Source organism: Euprymna scolopes, chromosome 9 (assembly GCF_053919585.1).
Source record: "Euprymna scolopes isolate OS-2025 chromosome 9, ASM5391958v1, whole genome shotgun sequence".
NCBI lineage: Eukaryota > Metazoa > Mollusca > Cephalopoda > Sepiida > Sepiolidae > Euprymna > Euprymna scolopes.
Window position 1 is genome coordinate 36336771 of NC_136490.1, and position 20321 is coordinate 36357091.

The 20321-nt window shown below is 32.9% G+C and overlaps 1 long non-coding RNA gene across 1 annotated transcript in view; it reads left to right on the plus strand.

The window, feature by feature from the left end:
• Nucleotides 1-1010: 1010 nt before the first annotated feature.
• LOC145284501 (uncharacterized) overlaps nucleotides 1011-20321 on the plus strand; it is a 118547-nt gene continuing 99236 nt past the window's right edge. The window contains exon 1 of the long non-coding RNA XR_013868852.1: nucleotides 1011-1099. This is a non-coding gene — a long non-coding RNA (uncharacterized LOC145284501). The remainder of the gene's footprint in view (nucleotides 1100-20321) is intronic.

A 20321-nucleotide genomic window follows, 5' to 3' on the forward strand; every position in this document is an offset into this window, starting at 1 on the left:
TGCGTTCGCGCCTAGTCCACAAAGTATGGAAATAAAGAATTTAAAAATTAAAAAAAACTTTTACACGTGTTTTTGATATAGATGTAAATAAGAATACTTTGATAAGTATGTTTTAACTTACCTAGGTATGGTATAATACAATTGTGGGGTCTGCGTTTGCGTCTGGCCTCCATAGAATGGAAATAGGCACAAACTTTAATAAAGACTTTTCATATCTATCTGCGTAAGTATACTTTGATAATTATGTGTCAGTTTGAAGAAATATGGTATAATAAAATTATGGGTTGTTCGGACGCGCCTGGCCTCCATAGAATGGGAATATGTCACAAAGTTCAACATGGTTTTTTTAATTATAGATCCACAGAATATTGTGATAAGTGTTTCAGTGTGAACAGGTATGGTATAATAAATTATGGGTTTATCTATTTTATTTTTACTTTCATCATATTTTGCTTTGGTTTTGATACCTCCAAATTCGAAGCTCTCTCTTTACAACCATTCCTTTTCATAACCTATCATACTTTCATAAATCAGAGTCTATTTTCTGTAGGCTGTTTTGAACCCAGTCAACGACGGGTACGTTTGCTAGTATATATATATATATATATATATATATATATATATATATATATATATATATATACCCCTTAACAGTAAACGTCCATACATATACGACAACGTCTGAGCAGGTTTGTATATCCATAGATGTGTTGCAATTGACTATAGAGAGTTGATGCATTTTAATCCATTTCAGTTACAGACTTAGCGTATGAAGGATTATGTCCATGTCAAAATTCAAAGGTCATAGAAGATGGATTGTTTGAAAATTAGGAAGCCATCTTCTTTGACAAGATAGAAATAGACATTCAGAGACGACTGACCTTCACGTTCTCTTTTCTTTTCATTCGTTTATTTATTTATTTTATTTTATATTTTTTAGTTTTCTTGTCTTTCCTCTTTTCGTTCTTTCCAACCGGAAATGAGATAGAACAAGTTATCAGCGAGTCCAGTGGAGGCAGAACAGGTCGTAATAATAGGCACCCACGTACACAAGGAACACACCCAATGCATGTTCTACATGCTAATACTAATGCTACTGGTAAGGCCATTGATATTTTTTTAATATCCTTTTGCATAATTCAACATTACACTTACTTTTAAATAATCATACCCACACATCATATATATATATATATATATATATATATATATATATATATATATATATATATATATATATACATACATATATATATATATATATATATATATATATATATATATATATATATATGTCTGATTAAACACGACTAAATTCTTTCTTTTTCAAATTTTGTTAGTATCTTTTCTATTCGCCGAGCGGTTTTACCTGATATGTTATATGAAATAAGAATAATTGGAAAAAAGAACTCAGTCGTGTTTAATCAGACATGCATAGATAATGATTTCATTCCAAAGTGTATATATATATATATATATATATATATATATATATATATATATAATCGCGGATTGTGTAATCCGAACAAGTAGTTAATAAAACATGCTAAAAACACTTTGAAAAAGAGTTAAAACATATTTAATTTTAAAAAGGAAACAGTAAATTAGTGGATAGTCCTTAATCCGCGGAGTTTCGGAGAAATACTTTCCTTCTCATCAGTGGGTAGGATTTAGGAAAATGCGGGATCAGATTTTGCTTGCAAAAGTATTTAATGAAACTACAAGTAAGTCATAGATCTTACTTGGTAACAAAAACTGGAGAAGCAGAGAGAATAGAGTGAATAAAAAAGTGATTTCATGTGAACTCATATATATATATATATATATATATATATATATATATATATATATATATATATATATATACTAGCAATTCGCCCGGCGTTACCTGGTCGTAAATTATGCTTAAATATAATATTTCAATTCATGCAAATTTCATATTTATTATAATAGAGCCAATTCTCTATCGATTATTATATTATACACAACCTATAGTTGTGATTTGCCACATTTGGGCAGAAGCTGCTGTAAAGGACTGTCTTGTCTTGATAGAGTTCAAAATAGACTTCGTAGCCTCGTAGGAGATGTCCTTTTCTCTTCCCTGCAACCTCTATCTCACAGAAAAGATGTTGCGAGTTTTTCTCTGCTTTATCATGTTTGACTGTCCCCACCTCGCCAAACTTTCACAAGAAACACTCGTCTAGCTGAAAACACTATCAATAATTCCTCCCACTCTTTATCTGTGCCTAAACCTAAACGTAGATTCCATGAACAAAGCTTTTTTTCTATGAACTGCACGCCTATGGAATTGTCTTCCGTTTTCCTGCTTTCTAGATGACTACAATATGGTTGTCTTCAAGTCTAACGTAAACAAGTTCTTGATGAGCCGTTCCACTTGTATACAAATTTACCGATTCCATTACTAACGATTACTATATTGTCCAATTTCTACTGTACACTCTTTAACCCCTATCCTCGAGTGGCCTTGATAAGTGGTGATGCCTATGTAAAAAAAAATTATAAATCAGTATAAGAATATAACATTGGGTCCATTAGCTATAATCGAAACTAAAACTAACAGCTCTCCAGACTTATCTGTTTCTGTATGTTCTAAATCTATACATACGCAAAATTGCAAAAAATAACGTTGTTTACTCTACGACTGCAGTATATGTGAGCATGCACCGAAGTAGCAGGTTTAGCCGACATACTCCTGCCAAGATCACTGTTATTTTTTTATTTTGAACCGTTAGTAGCTATTTTTACCGACTATTAACCAACTCAGATTTGTGTCATAGATGTACATTTTCTATGTATGAAGTTTCAAGTCTAAAAACATTATAGGCAAAACATTATAATTATGGACTTGTATAATAGTTAAGGTTTATATTATAAGTGTTCTCAATAAGGAATGCTAGCATGACTTGCAATAGAGCAATCCTATTCCACGAGTATTCGTCGCTCTATTTTATCTCAAAAGGTTGTCTCTGTGATTTTTAGAGACTCTACAATTAATAGTAGCAATCTACTATTCCTCCGCTTTTGTATCGTTTTCACATTATTTTATACTAGCAGTTCAGCCCAGCTTTTCTCAGGCCTATGTACTGTTTATAACTTTATGTGCATATGGATATATGGATTAAAAAGTTTGACTCACGTCCAGGTAATCTAAATCTAAGATTTCAAGTGTTTAGATCCAAATTGGCGGACGAGTTTGGCAGAGTCTGCAAAGTTCAACTCTTACAACTTTGATTTCTTGAAAGCTAATTTTTAGCCAAAAACCTTATTAAAAAGCTTGCTGCATGTCTGAATACACTCTATGTAAAATTTCAAATGTTTAGACTAAAAATTGACTGCTTAACTTGGTATAGACAGCAAAGGTAAATTTTTTTAACTTTGACCTCAATTTTGACCCCTTAACATTTATTGTTTAGGCTCAAATTCAATGAAAAGGTTTGATCCTAGTTCAAATAACCTACATCTAATATGCTATGTGTTTAGACCCAAAATTGTCAGAGGAGTTTGGTAGAGTTTTTAAGGGTCAAATCGTCGAACTTTAACTCCTTGACAGCCACATTTCTGGCCGAAAACCGTTTTGACAAGATTTTCCCAAATCTTAATACGCCTTATGTTATCTCTCGAGTCTGTAGACCGAAAATTGACAGAGTAGTTTGGTAGGGTTTGTAAACACACAGACACACACATACGCACACAGACATACAATTCACACACAGACAGATAATTTCACTTTTATTGATATATAGATTTTTCTTGTTTATTCTTCTTTTGAATATTTTGTACTTTCCTTCCAGATTTTTTTCGAATATATCAGTTTCATCATTCTGTAATTATCACTCAAAAATAACAACCAGGAGTCTTTCTAGTCTTGACTAATGAAATCTTTCGGTTCCGATTCAATTCCTTTTGTTGTTGTTGTTGTTGTTGTTGTTGTTGTTGTTGTTGTTATGAAACGTTGCGCTACTGAACATTTTTCTATCTGTTCATCATGATTCAATCTCTGTTTGTTTCAGTCTTGTCCCCTTTCTTGATTGAAGAAGTGTCCTGTTGTCCTTATCTTTTCAACACGCTGCTTGTCGATCTGACTTAAATAAATATCGCCATGTTATTCTTTTTTGTTATTCGCAAAGTTCTTGAAAGGTTGGTTAACGGCAAACGTGTTCACTTTTTGGAAAGTCTGGGTTTGTATCGTAATGTTCAGCTTGGCTTTTGAGATTTTGAATTTTATAACTGATCAGATCTGCCGATTTATGTATAATTCATAAGAAGGTAGGTCCATTGCGCATAATATTTTGAATGGGATTCGATAAAGTGTGCCATTCTGGTATTCTACAGGATTATGATATTGATGCTAAGAGTATTGATATTATTAAGTTTTCTGGATTAAAAATTGCAGGTAATTCTGAATGGTCTTACCATTTTCTTTTTTAATATATACCGGTGTTCAATGGAGTGATATTCTAAGCCCAAACATGTTTCTTCTCTATATCGCTTATATTGTAGAGAATATTATTCAGAAGAATGATAACGCCATTTCTATTGTGGTATTGCATCTTGATGGTATTGAATCTTAATGATACCATTTCTATTCCGGTATTGCATCTTGATGGCATTAAATCTTGATGATACTATTTCTATTCTAGTATTGCTTCTTGATGGTATTAAATCTTGATGATACCATATCTATTCTGGTATTGCATCTCGATGGTATTAAATCTTGATGATACTATTGCTATTCTGGTATTGCTTCTTGATGGTATTAAATCTTGATGATACCATAAGTATTTTGGTATTTTTTCTTGATGGTATTAAATCTTGATGATACCATATGTGTTCTGGTATTGCATTTTGATTGTATTAAATCTTAATGATACCATATTTATTCTGGTATTGCATCTTGATGGTATTAAATCTTGATGATACCATGTCTATTCTGGTATTGCATCTTGATGGTATTAAATCTTGATGATACTATTTCTATTCTGGTATTGCACTTGATGGTATTAAATCTTAATGATACCATGTCTATTCTGGTATTGCATCTTGATGGTATTAAATCTTGATGATACCATATCTATTCTGGTATTGCATCTTGATGGTATTAAATCTAAATGATACCATATCTATTCTGGTATTGCATCTTGATGGTATTAAATCTTGATGATACTATTTCTATTCTGGTATTGCATCTTGATGGTATTAAATCTTGATGATACTATTTCTATTCTGGTATTACATCTTGATGGTATTAAATGTTGATGATGCTATTTCTATTCTGGTATAGCATCTTTATGGTATTAAATCTTGATGATGCCATATCTATTCTTGTATTGCATTTTGATGGTATTAAATCATGATGATACTATTTCCATTCTGGTATTGCATCTTGATGGTATTCTATCTTGATGATACCATTTCTTTTTTGGTATTGCATCTTGTCAATCTCCCTCAGACTAGTTGAAATATACAATTAATCTAGTAGTGTATATGGGTTCAGTTTATCATTGAGATTACGTTTAATCATGTTAAACACCCTATCTGCATTTTGCAATCAGAAGTATGGTCCTTTTCTTTCTTAACTTTTCAAGAATGTCTCCGCACTTGATGAGAACTCAACATTATAATTTATTTTCTTTCTCACCAAATTTTTCTGGAGCTTATATATAAGATCAATTGCTCTTACTTGTAAAATAGGCTCTTTCTATCGCTCCTAACACTCTCCACCTCTACATATCTATTATCAGACAATTATCAACCTATGTATGGAGAACTACTATAACAGAGCCGCTAAAGATAGTAGCAAAGAAGCTAACACATGCAAATTACCAAGCCTGCTGCGCGATGTGACGTCACATCAGAGACAAAATCACACTCTTTGATAGAGAAGAATGTTGAGAGAAGCACATGTTCGAAACGTGGTTGGAGAAGCAACCATATTCGAGACGTGTTCGGAGAAGTGATGTTCGAGACATGACGAGAATTTTATTTTTATTTAATTTATTGCTTTTTGTCTTTATCTTAATCTATCTTTCATATCGTTAGACATGTTGTCTTACAACCACACAGACATGGAAACTCAAAATCAAAAAAAAATAATTGACGTCAATGTAGCAGTTGCGTAGGGAAACATTCTAGGGTTTCTTCTTAATAGCCAATGTAGAAGTGAAATATTAATGGAATATATTAAGGGATATATTTTTGGACGAATCACCAAGCCACATAAATTTGTGAAAAGGGAAATGAATTAAAATCATGCATCTACAGCATATCTGCGTATTTCTTCCTTGAATCAGGTTTCAGCTATGAGGAATTTATTCCAAAATTGCTGCCATGTCAACGTGTGGATTTAGATTATGCCTTACATAAAGCAGAATATAACAGCTCCCTCTTTCTCTCTGTTTCTAATATTTACATTCCCTTTCGTTTATTTTCTGTAGCCCTGACTCTATTTCTCTGTCATCCGTCTGTATATATATATATATATATATATATATATATATATATATATATATAACCTAGGGAATTGTTTGAAGATACAATGAAAATGTATTTTTAAATGAACATTATTTAATGCACGAAAGAAATCCGATATTTTTATCAGACAAGTCTGACACAAGGTCATTTATACCTTAGAGTAAAAATATGTAAATGGCTTGTTTCTATCGTTTGTGAAATATGCCCAGCCCTTAACATCACGTGATATGCTCGCATGAAAAGTTTTGAGTCGATGAAATTTGAAATTAACGTCGCCCAATGGTGCAATCAGAGTGAATATAATAACGACTTTTCTATTCACGCAGACAAAATAAAAAACGAAATTAACAACAAAAAAAAAAAAATGAAAATGTTTCCTCTTCCATGCGAAATCAATTTCTTATTTCCATCTCCGCAGGTTTGGTGATTTATTTCCCGCTCTGAAATAGTTAATTTGGCGCCATTTCCCCCTTCAGCCATCTTGTTACCTAGCTAGATTCCAAACTAGGGTTATTTTTATATCAAATTGTGTTTATGAATGTCACAGGAACGTGCATATATATATATATATATATATATATATATATATATATATATATATATATATATATATATATATAATAAAATTATTACCTGCATGAATACACATCGAAGTACATTTATATACATAAAAATACACACACGTATAAACACACGCACACACTTATGAATATGTGTGTCTGTATATATATATATATATATATATATATATATATATATATATATATATATATATATATATATACATAAGCGAAGATGTGTGTGTGCGTGTGTCTGTAGGAGACTTCTCAGCCTATATACTCAACAAAATGTTTGATCAAAAAGTCTTGAAATTCGATATACAGGACGTGGGAAACTTTTTAATCCGTTTTCATCCGGAAAAAAGGCTACTAATAGGTTAAAACTGAAAAATTGGTACTTGGGAGTGATTGGGTATTTATCTGTTTACTAAATGTTTCACCCATGCGTATGTGTAAATAGTTCTTATTAAAGATTGTTTATGTTCAGAATAAGTAGTTTGAAAACACCTTTTTAAGATTGTGTCACACTGGTCTAATGGTTATCGCACTTGACTCACTGTCTTTAAGTTTTGGTTTCGATCTCAGCTCGAGTATTTTTTGTTTTTTACTTTTAAGTGAACGGTCTGGAAAAGAAACACATAATACTCGCATACACATGGCTAGGTTTCTGTATTAATTAAAATATAATATTCATGCGTATTTTAAGATCCGGCAACGCCTGTTGGCATGCTAGTATATATATATATATATATATATATATATATATATATATATATATATATATATATATTTAAAGTGATGGTTGTGTAGTTCCAACGAGAGAAAAAAATGTATATTTAAAAGAGTGTAGCCATCAACAATTGTGGGTTTTTTTAAAGGTTTTCATCATATTTTTATTTTAAAATATTTTTATAACGCGTTTCGAGCTTAGGGTGTGCTCTCTTCAGATGTTTTCGTAAAAAGTTTTTCTTTAAAATGGGAGTTTGTAGAGTTATTTTTACCTCCGCTGATACTAAATGTGTTTTTCAGAGTGATGTGTGATCTCAGACATTCTGTCTCCAACTGTAAGTGTTCAAAGTGTCCGGTCAAAGTTAGATTCAAAGAGGGGCTTTTGGTCCATTTGGTGAAGGTTTTTATGTTTTTTTAGGGTTCTTTTTAAAGACTTTCTTTCCCCATGTATAGCACGCACTCACACACAATCACACACGCATACATATACATACATGTACATTTACACATGCACACGCACACGCACGCAGGCACACACATATACACACACGCACATACATAGAAATATATGTAGGAGCATACATATATACATACCCACCTACACACTCACACACGTACTCACACACACACCACTAACATGTCAGGCACATATTGGTTAATTATTTTTAATTTTTTTATTTTGTATTTTTTATATATATATATTTTTTTTCCCAACCAAAACACGCATGTATATATGCGCTTAATCATTCAGACATAAGTACGCGCGCGCACACACACACACACACACACAAGTAAGATGGAGAATAGGTAGGAGAAGATATATATACACACATATACACGCACATACACACATATATATATACACACATACATGTATGTGCATACACACTCACAAACATCCACATAATATGTAGGCACATACACATACACACACACATGCACACACACAGACATATGCAGGGGCTCACACATACGCGTATATCCATATCCACACGAACACATTTATCCACTCATACATATGCATACATATGTATATATATACACACACACATACAGATGCGTATACATTCATCCACCCATATATATATATGAACACATGCACTCACAATCACACATACACATACATATCCATACATCCCACCTTATGTGTATATTGGTTGAAGTTTTCTTTCTTTTCTAATCCAAGCACATATGTATACATGGATTCGGTCACCCAAACATAAGTGCACGTATACACACAAACAAGATGTAGCATAGATAACAGATGATATATATGTATATATATACACACGCATACACAAGCATATGTATACACTCACACACACACACGTATATACATGCACACACGTGCGTACATACACATACATACGTATAATTTCTAATTGTTTGTTTGGTTTAGAGAAATGGTACTGTACTGGGTATGGACGCGCGCACCCGTGAAAGTGTGTGCGTGCTTTATTGTGCCTTTTTTTTTCATGTGTGAGTGTGCACATTTACCCCAGTATGCATGCGTGTAAGTGTATTTTGTGTTTTGCTTATTTATGTGTATAATCATGGAGAGATGTTTAAGGCGGGGTTAAACTTTGCTATGAAGTTTTTTTTCTTGTGTTAGCAAGTAGAAGTAGTTGTCAGTTTGGAAGATGGGTATTATCTCGAATCTGCCTCCACTGCATGTGTGTATATGTTGTGATACATGCAGGTGTCTATTTTCCGCGATTTTGATGTTGGATCGGTGTAGGGCTACTCTATTACTAAGGTTTTTTGTAGCGCCTATGTAGGATTTATCGCATGCTGGACATTTTATTACATAGATCACGTTTTTTGAGGTGCAATCTAGTTTTTTTTTAAATTTTGAATGTTTGTATGGGGTTCGTAAATGTGTATGCGTTTCCCTCTAATATTATGTTGCAGACTTCACATCGTTGTTTGTTGTATTTTGTGACTCCTTTTGTTGCGTCTTGATTGAGTTTGGGTGAGGTAAGAATGCGTTTTAGGTTTTTGGGTTGGCGTTTGCTTTTTATTATTTTTGTTGTTTTAAGGAAGTTGTTTAGTTTGCTGTTTTGGTTAAGTAGGACGAGGTTTTTCGTTATCTCTGTGAAAAGCTCTGGGTTGTTTTTGTTGTGTGTGGAGACGTATGTTAGGATTTTTTCTTTGTTTCGTTCTTTAGGGGTTCTCAAATCTTCTACTGGTATATTTGTCGCAAGTTGGATCCCTTTGTCTATAAGTTGTGATGGGTATTTTCTTTTTCTTAAATTTATTCGTAGTTCCTTGAGTCGGATTTTCCGAAGGTTATTGTCCCTGATTATGGTGCAGATTCTACGTGCTAGGGTGTAGGGAATTGATTTTATGCAGCTTTTAGGGTGGTGACTTTTAAAGTGTAGGTATTGTTGGGTGTCTGTAGGTTTGCAGTAAATGTCTGTGATAATGTTGTTGTCTTTAATCTTTATCAGTATATCTAGGAAAGGTAATTCTGTAGAGCTTTGTTCTATGGTGAATTTGATTTTTGGATGTAGGTTCTGGAGTATGGTGTGTAAGTCTGTGATGTCTCCCCATGTGGGTTTCCATAGGATGAAGCAGTCATCTAAGTACCTTTTCCATGATTCTACAAACAGTTTTTTTAGTGCTGTGGCCAAATTTTTGTTCTATCTTTTTATATGAGGTTTCTTCTAGGTAGGCTAATGTAAGGGTTGCGTAAGTCGGTGCCATTTTCGTTCCCATTGCTGTACCTAGTGTTTGGTACACTATTGTTGAATTCGAAGGAATTATTATTTAGGATTATGTCTATACTATCGATAATGAATTGCTTTGTGAATCTGGGATGTAGTGTTTGTGCGTGTCTGTTGATCCAAAATATTATTGCTTCTTTTCCTAATTCATGGGGTATATTACTATATAAACTGCTAACGTCAAATGTAACTAATAGTGTCCCGTTTTCTACTGTATGTGGTAAGGTAGTAAGAAAATGGATGTCGTCCCTTATGTAGCTCTTAACTTGATTTGTGAAAGGTTGTAATAAGATGTCTATTAAGTTGTTAAAATCTGCTTGTCGGACAGGCTGGTCCTGCTACAATGAGTCTAAATGTAAGGTCACTAGGGTTTGGAGCGCTAATATATTCTGAGTTTTATATATATTGTTGTATATATATATATATATATATATATATATATATATATATATATATAGCTAGTTACATGAATATGTTTATATATAAGAATATATAGGATTTATTCCTAAACTACGTGACCATTTATTATTAATGTTAGAATGTAGCTACGCGTAAGAAGGTAAGAAGTCGTGATGTCGGTTGAATTCTGTTTACTTTCGGTTAATGCATAAGATGGGAACATTTTATGAAAAATATACTACTGATGGGTTTTAGTATTTGTTTTACCAATGTATATTAGACAGCAATTATAAATATTCGACAAATCTCAGTTTCATTGCAGATTTCCATTTTTAATTTAAATTATTACAGATTTGTATTCGAACCAGAAACATTAGGCACCGGTGAAACAATTTAATTTTTTTCTTGAGACATTTAATGCTTAAGTAATAAGTAATTCATGTTTAATATTTTCTACAATCAAAATCGTGTAATGAATTTGAATCAGAATTTTTTTTAACGATTCCATACACACACACACACACACACACACACACACACACACACACACACAGATATATATATGTGTGTGTGTGTGTGTGTGTGTGTGTGTGTGTGTATCTGTGTGTGTACATATATACATATATAGAGAGAGAGAAAGAGAGAGAGAGAGAGAGAGAGAGAGAGAGAGAGAGAGAGAGTGTGTGTGTGTGTGTGTGTGTGTGTGTGTGTGTGTGTGTGTGTGTAAAGACAAACGTTATTGTACGGCATAAACTGCTTCTGCTAAAAAAAGTCTTTATTTTTCGACTTTCGGATAGTTTGTAGATTATTTTTGTCTAATTTTACGATGTATGATCCGTAATTTTTATATTCTTTTTTTTTCACGATTGCATTCGATCGATTAGTTGAATTCTCTTACTTAGCTAGACACGTTAAAATACTCGTGATTGTGGGGGTGTCTAGTTTTATATACACATCTTTAAGAATTCTGAGTCTTTTTATATTTGAGGAGAGATGTATAATCATTGTATAATTGTCCGAATTATGAATGCGGCAGTCTTGTTCTTTCAAGTGTTAGCAGATTGAACAAGAGTCAGAGAGATGTAATATGGCAGCCTTCGAGAAAAGTTAGTAGTTCTATAGTCAAAGTAACAATTAGATTTATTATTGTTTGAGATATAATCTCCCAATGGTTAGTTTGTTCTACGAAAATTTTCGCTTACATATATATATATATATATATATATATATATATATATATATATATATATATATATAGAGAGAGAGAGAGAGAGAGAGAGAGAGAGAGAGGTAGAAAAAGAGACAGAGAGACAGATTTCTTAACATTCTACATCCATTCCCTTTAACTATGTCACGTAAAGGCATTTCACTTTTAACATTTTTCTTTGTATGTGCTACTTAGCAAAATTATTGCGAATCAATATTAATATATTGCTCGAAATTTTCCTCTGAGGAGATATATTTACATTGGAAACTCATGGATTAAGGGCATTTATTTAGACATTGTATTCTTTGATTCAAGCAATAAATTCGAAATTTGAACATATCAACTAGAATCTCTCTCTCTCTCTCTCTCTCTATCTATCTATCTATATATCTATTTATCTATATATATATATATATATATATATATATATATATATATATATATGCTCGTTTTTTATAAATCTATGTCAAATATATTTAACGAGTTTATAAACTTTTCCAGACAATGGTTTTAAATTACTTATGATACAAAACTAAAGAAATTTATAATCCACAGGGAAAATTCATTAAAGATTGCAATTGATGTTTTAACGTTTAAAACACTTCTATTTCCCTCTGAATAACCAGCCAATTATGTGTTTTGTACAATGTAAAGTTATATGCTAATTAAGTTCATTCATTTCATGATTATGTCAAATATTTACACAAATATAAAAAAAAACGTTGTACAAAATATTTTATAGAAAAGTTATCATAAATTCCCAGAATAGTTAATCATTCGCAATCTAAAAGATATTGATGGATATTTCATATCGTGCATATAATTTAGATAAACTGTTTTCTAAAGTTGGTTTACAAATATGGATCTTCGGGCGTATATCACTCTGTCAATGAATGTAATGAAAAATGAAGCCCTTCACCAGCAAAAATATTTTCGATTAAAATTTTACGAGAACTTCACTGATCATATTCATCTTTGTATTACACGAAAATTCAATATATTATGTGTTCGGCATTCGCCCAGGATTCCCAATGAATGATAAAACAAAAAAAAATAACGTTATTTCATTTTGTTCATAATATACAACTTGAAATTATACAACTGTGATAATTTTTTTCAATTTTTGCTCACTCAAAGCTAAGCATATGGAACTTAGATATAGGGGGTTAAGATAATTTAGGAACAAATATTTAGAGATCAACCTCCGTGCGGATTTGCGCGGCAAGTTGTTAGCTTACGTTTTGTTTATATTTCTGTATTTTCGTACATTTGGGGAAAGTGGGAGGAGAAAAGAAAATTCCGAGGAAAGAAGCATTTGCTGCTACTTGGATTTGTTGCAGGTTTTTATGCTGTGCAAGTACACGAGCAGTGAGTTCCCGAAACACATTCTGTATGACAAGGGTGCAACGGGATAGGAGCTAGACTTTGGTATCAAGTGCGGGACCTATTAGGTTGGACACTCCTTTCTGCAACATGTCTAAAAAGGAAAGTAGAGCATAGCCCAAATACGCATGCGTGAATAGTGGCTTTATAGACATAAGACACTAACAGTAGCTAAATGTTTTTGTATTAGTTGAAGCCCTCTTTGCAGTTGACTGTGAATATTGGACTGAAAAGTGTAAACGTTAAATTCTCTGAAATTCTAATATCAACCATGGCATCGATGTTTACAAAGAGGTGGTACAAATTAATACAAATTAATATATCGATCTAATTTTACTAAATAAGTAAAATATGTAAATGAATAAATATAAAAGAGAGGACAACGCAGATTTTGTGTTTACTCCTGACAGTCTTGTTACTCCTCTTTCCTTTGTTTTGTCTTTTAATCCTCACATTCCATGAGCAATTGTTTGGACAGAGAAAGTATTACTGTTTTATGAGTTGAGATCTAGCAATCTAACGCTTATCATTGGTTAGCTCTTTGACCTTGAAGTCATTTTTTAGCTTCTTACATGAAATGGTTTCATGCCTTGTCTGGAACGATTCTAAATAAAAATTATCTATCTAAAAATGTTTATCTTCCTAAACCCTGAAAAAAGTTTTATGTTGACGTCATATGGATACTTTTTTATATTTATTCATACGTCTACGTACAATATAATACGTTAAGTAAGATTATAGTTTTTATTAATTGGAACGTTTCTCTTTTGGTTGTACTTGAAACGGTTAGATAAGGCGCTGTCATATGTGTGAGGACCGGGTTATATAACTAGCGAGCTGGATTAGAGGTAAAATAAGAAAAAACGTGTTTTTCATTAAATAAACCATGAGTTACAAGCATAGGTGACGATAAACAGGCGTATTTTATATGGACTAGTCTTCTTCTTTATGTATCAGGTATGTTTTTCTCAGACATCGATGATCACGACTCTTCAGTTCTCTGTGTATTCGGTCTGCTTTACCATGAGGTTCAATGAAGTATAGTTCCTATAGCAGGTTGCAATTGCTTGCTAAAAGTGCACTGCTCCTACCGAGCGGATAGTCTTAGCCATTGTACCTCTATCAACACGATACATCTTTGTTGCCCGGCTTGATTCTATCGTTGGCATTCTTGCATAAGGGACCATTCCTAAGTAAAATTAGTTCTATGGAATCAATCGTATTAGCCTTGTGAAGATCAGTATTGGACAACTAGAAAAAGATGTTGAGCGTTCTTTTTTTTTAATATTCAAATGAATCTATTCCCATCCTTCTTTATGCATCAGGTCTGGTTTTTTTTTGCAGAAATCAATAATCATGGCTCATCAGTCCACTCTGAACTGTTCCACCATAATGTTCTTTTCAGTATAGAACTTATAATAGATTGCAATTACTTGCTATATAGGCAATGCTCATACAGAGCGGGTAGTCTTAGTCATTGTATCTCAATCATTATCATTTGCCTAATACAACGAAGAGTTGACCAGTTCAGGAAGAAACCATCAAGCTGTTCAACCGTTCATCCATCACCTGCCTGCCGTGACATCACATACCCTGATTGGAGGATTAATTGGGTATTCGACCTTTTACAAAGGTCTTCAATTGGATAGCGAAGCGAAAGAGGCGCCTTAATGCTTCTGTTGTTTCTCTTATAGGTAAACGATTGTACCAGGAGTGAGAACCCTTTTGGAGCGATAAAATAATTCAACCATTTTTCCAGCGACAGTTGCAACGGATTTGATATAATTCTTCTATTTTGTTGTGGATACCAATTAATGATCACTACAAGCACCTGAAGCAATAACGTTCGTGTTTTTTTTTTGTGTTTTTAAAGGTATTAAACATTATATGCTCACTCGGGTCGCATATTATTGCTAGGTTATGAGAATTATGTAATTATAAAAAAAAAACACTACAGACAATGCGTAGTTAAAGCAAAATAGTTTCAAACTATTTCAATTATTTTCAACGCTATTGATTTCTGCACAGACATTTAAAAAATTATCACTTATGTTTAAATTCATGTTTTAAAAGATGACGTACATAAAACATTTATGGCGTCACGCCAAAGTTATAATTATTTTTAAGGTAATATTTTAAGTCCTATGACCGTATTGTTTTCCGGGGAGTGTTATTTGATCAAGAAACCAGCTCCCCCGGTGTTAGACACGATATAAAACGGATGATAATATCGTCGACTATAACCGACTGGCATGAGTCGCTTCTTGTTGCTTCATTGCGTCGTTACAGGCAGCATTTCCATCATCAGCATTAATGGCAGGGATCGCATGCTGAAATTGAACGCTTGTACAAAAAATAGTGAACAAATGCATTTTTATAAAAACATATAATTTATTTTATGTTTAACAATGGAGGAGTATATTTAGTCGTTCATCAATGCGTGAGCACACAACTACTAACTCTTTGTCGCGTACGAGATGCAAGATCCAACTGTCTTAAAACAATACAATTATTATTCAATTCCCCTTTTCTTCTTCATGCAAGTGAGAGAGAGAGAAAGAGAGAGCGAAAGAACACAAAAGAGAAAGAGAGTGAAAGATATAAAAAGAGAGAAAGAGAGGTATTCATGCATAATGAGTGATGACGAGTTCTTTTGGGTGTAACCTTTCGAATTCAGGTAATTTTGACTTGATTGAGTATTATAAACAGCTGTCGTTGTTGGCTTGAGTCATACCTGATAGATATATTCTGACATTTTCAAAATCACAAAACACCTGCATGACACAAGTACAGAACAAGTTGGGCACAATGTTAGAAGTTAAGCATAAGGTTTATTAATGTGGAAGCCCCCGATATCCTACAAAATGAGAGCTACGTCATTGAGCGACAGTCATCTATGAAAGAAAGCCGAATAGTTCAGTAAGTAGAACTTTCAATTAACGATCTCAAGATGGCAGGTTCGATTTTTAATCATGGTGTCCGCTTTATTTGTTGGGAATGTATTATTTTCTAGCGATGCAATATTCTCCAATTCTTAAAAGTGGTAAATCTCTCTGATATTTGGAAATGAGCAAATTCCGTAATATATTAATTACGTTTAAAATAAATTTGACTGTTGGACATAAAGAAATATCCCTATTTATGCAACTTTACATACGTTTACACACATGTTAACATGCAGGGATCCAACATGTTTTAGACTCCGTCCTAAAGGAGACCAAAATAAGGAATACTCTATTCATTTTTTTTCTGTTGAAACAACGATATTTATTTCCATGTAATATCCGGTATAAAACGTGATCGTCATCCTCGGTTTGTGCTCACGTTCTTTTTATAGACTTTATCTTTTTCCTTGTCGTGACGTCACCTCGCACACGGCTCGGTAATTTGCATACAGCTGCCACACGCGCGTCCGTGCTCTGTTACATTTATATAAGAATATAAAAAATGTTTTAATTATTTAGCTTTATCTTCCCCGCTTACTCCGTCACTACTAGAAAAGCAACGACTCACAAAAATAAGGTTTTGTTTGGTTGTTTTGTTTTATGGTATATCAATCCTTTCCTGGTTATTTAATGCCATGTAATTTTTCTTAAATGACTGGATTTGTTGTCTAAAGTGCTAATAAAGGCAAAATAAGTTGCTCTCCTGTAATTAAGAACTTAAAAACTTAGAACAAACCTGTTTGTGTGAAGTCTGTAGGGTTCTGTTTAGACAAAAAGAATGAAGAAAAATTGAAAAAAAAATGGCCGCCTCTTCTCTTCATATGTTTGCGATATTGTCACCTAATACGCAAATGAAATGCTTCCGGTTGGATATAAAAGGCCTGAATTTTCAGAGACTCGATTGATTTTGTGATTTTGATGTCAAAGGAGTGGGTGTTGTCAGCAGTTCGTCGCGTTCTAGAGTTGAGCTTTAACAGGTGAGTGTTGAGATTTGGAGTTTTCGATAGTAGAGCGTTGAGATTTGGAGTAGCAAGTTTTCGGCAGAATTGTATTGAATTTAACATTTGATTGTTTTAACAACAGTTTTATGCACAATTCTTTTATATCTTCAAATATTTTAATAATGTTTGGTTTGGTTTGGTTGTTTTGCCATACTGCATGTCAACATTTTCTGGTTATGTAACGTCGGATTCAAGCATTTTGTTGAAAAAAATGCTTCAAATTCTTAATAGCTTCAAATATGTATTCATCGAGTTTGTTTTCGTTGTTTTGTAGTGGACAATTGTTGTTTTAATTTTTGGCTTTGGGGACATATCTAAGTTTGTGAAATGAAATGAAAAAACAATAACAAATATTTACTGAATGTTAGGTTAGAATGCCAATATTTTCAGACAGCCTGGTATAATAGCATCACACACGAGACGAGAGAAGAATCCTATAATGGAAAATCGAAATGATAGATAAAAACACAGCATATATAAAATATGTCTGTAAATACATCACAATGCCTACATCTATTCTTCTGATATTACTAAAAATAAAAAAAAACGACAAACTGGCATTCAGGTAAATAAACTACCACAAATATTAAAAAAAAAACAGATTCAACTATCAATATTTTTATGTCTTAAACTTCAAACATTTATCCATGTATATATGCATTTCTACCAGCGTATACATATATACCAAGCAATCTATCGACGTTATATAAGACAAGCAGAGGGAGCGATTTGCCTATGGGCGTAAAATACACTTAAATATGATATTTTAATTCGTCCAGATTTCGTAAATATTATTATATAGCTGTGATTTAAAAATAAAATAAAATAAATAAACAAATAAATAAAATAAATAAATAAATTTAGGGGCATTAAGCTAAGATTCAAATCTGATGACGTTACCACTGTGCCAACGTGACACGCATATAAACCGATAGAAACTTAAAAATTAAAGACAATCTAAGATGAATGTACAAAATGTTTAACGATTTTTTCAATTTTCACCGATTTTTGACTCCTTAAAAATAATTTTAACCGGCTAAAGACCCATAAAAGAACGACCCGTAAAAAAATCCAACCATTTGAGGCCCCTAGTGCCGCGCTGCGGCTTTTAGTTTTGCAAATATAGAGACTGACAGACAAACCGACAGACAGACATATAGCCATTTATATATTAGACTGACAAATAAGCAAACAACTACATGAATAAATAAAAGTCATAAATAGTTTCCTACATCAACATTTCAATGTTTTTATTTGTTTAACATCCAGGAAGCTGCTCGTTGTTGGGAAATCAATCCAATTAATAAGTTCCGTCTCGGTGGAAAAGAAAAATTAAGACGATGTGATTAAATTGAAGATTCTTTTTTCAATAAAATGATAAACAATTTTCCTACCATTAAAGAAATAGAGGGAAGGAAAGAGAGAGAGAGAGAGAGAGAGAGAGAGAACAAGAAAAATAATGAGAAACAGAGTTTAAACGGAGTGAGAGAAAGATGAAAAAGAGAGTGTATATGCGTGTGTGAAAGAGAAAAATGGGAATTTTTATTAAACATTTATTAGTCTGTCTGTCTGTCTGTCTGCCTGTCCGTTACACTTTTATATGAAATTACTGGGTCGTTCTGGTTGAAATTATGTATAAACTTTTGTTATGATAAGGTGCAGCGCACTAAATATTATGATGTTCGTTAATGCAAAGTTGGATATTAATAGGAAGTAATAAGAATGATTAGTTGTTAATATTAAATAGAACAAATAACCATCAATTTATCATAACGCATGATAGAACGATTTTTGTTACCCCTCTCTGTAGAAAAATGCCCAGTTGAGGGTGAAGGAAGTAATGTTTTCGGCCAATTTTTCGATATTTGTCGTCCGAGAAGTCGAGCTTCAAATTGATACCAATCTCGTGAAAATCCGTTGCTTCTGTCAAAGGTTTTTGCGAGACATACATGCATACATACATTTAAACAGACAGGTGAGATTTATATTATAGGTTATTTTAATTTTTTATACATGTGTTTTTGTATTTAATGAAAAGAGAGAGGGAGATAGAGAATGAGTATATCTCTCAATTCTATCCGTAGGAGAATCCATAGGTGCCAACATGTTTATCTTTTTTTCCGTCTGCTATTGCTGAACAAGTTTTATCATCTTTATTCTTCCACAGCTCTTCACCTTTTTTGAGACGTTGATAATTGATCAGACAAATATCAAGTGTTTGATCACCAACTCAATAAAACATCCGATGGCTCTAAATTTTTGAGCCGAAGACTTGATTATTTAGATTCTTATATTCTCCATATACGACATAACTACGCTGATACACTAAGTCTCCTTAGATTACCGAAGTTAAGCAACGTTGAGCCTGGTCAGTGCTAGATGGGTGAGCATTTTAGAATACCAGGCACAGTACAGAAAAAGGACTTTTGCTACTCTCTGCAAAAATTGCAAAAACATCGTCATCTTTCCTAACCGGAATATACATGCGACTAGGTATCCTTTGTGAGTTTGATATTCCCCAGAAACTTCCTCCTTCCGGGGAAAAGGGTTCAACCCGTCTAGCTTTAATGCCACTTGTTTTATTATATTTACCACAAGGACGCGTAGCGTAACGAATAAAGTACTAGGTAAATCAGTTCTAAGTGACACTTTTCTTAAAATTTAATAATCAATTTTAGTGCTGGTGATACTAATATATGACTGAGAATTACTTAAGATTCCATGGTGTTATGTTGTGCCATTCTATATAACCTAGTCTACGTAAGTCTTGCTCTATCGTGTGTGTATGTGGGTGTTCTAATGGCCTCTGTATGATGGTCTCTTTAGACTCGCCCGCGTGCATCTGTTCCCATTCAATAATATACAAGTTTTATATATAC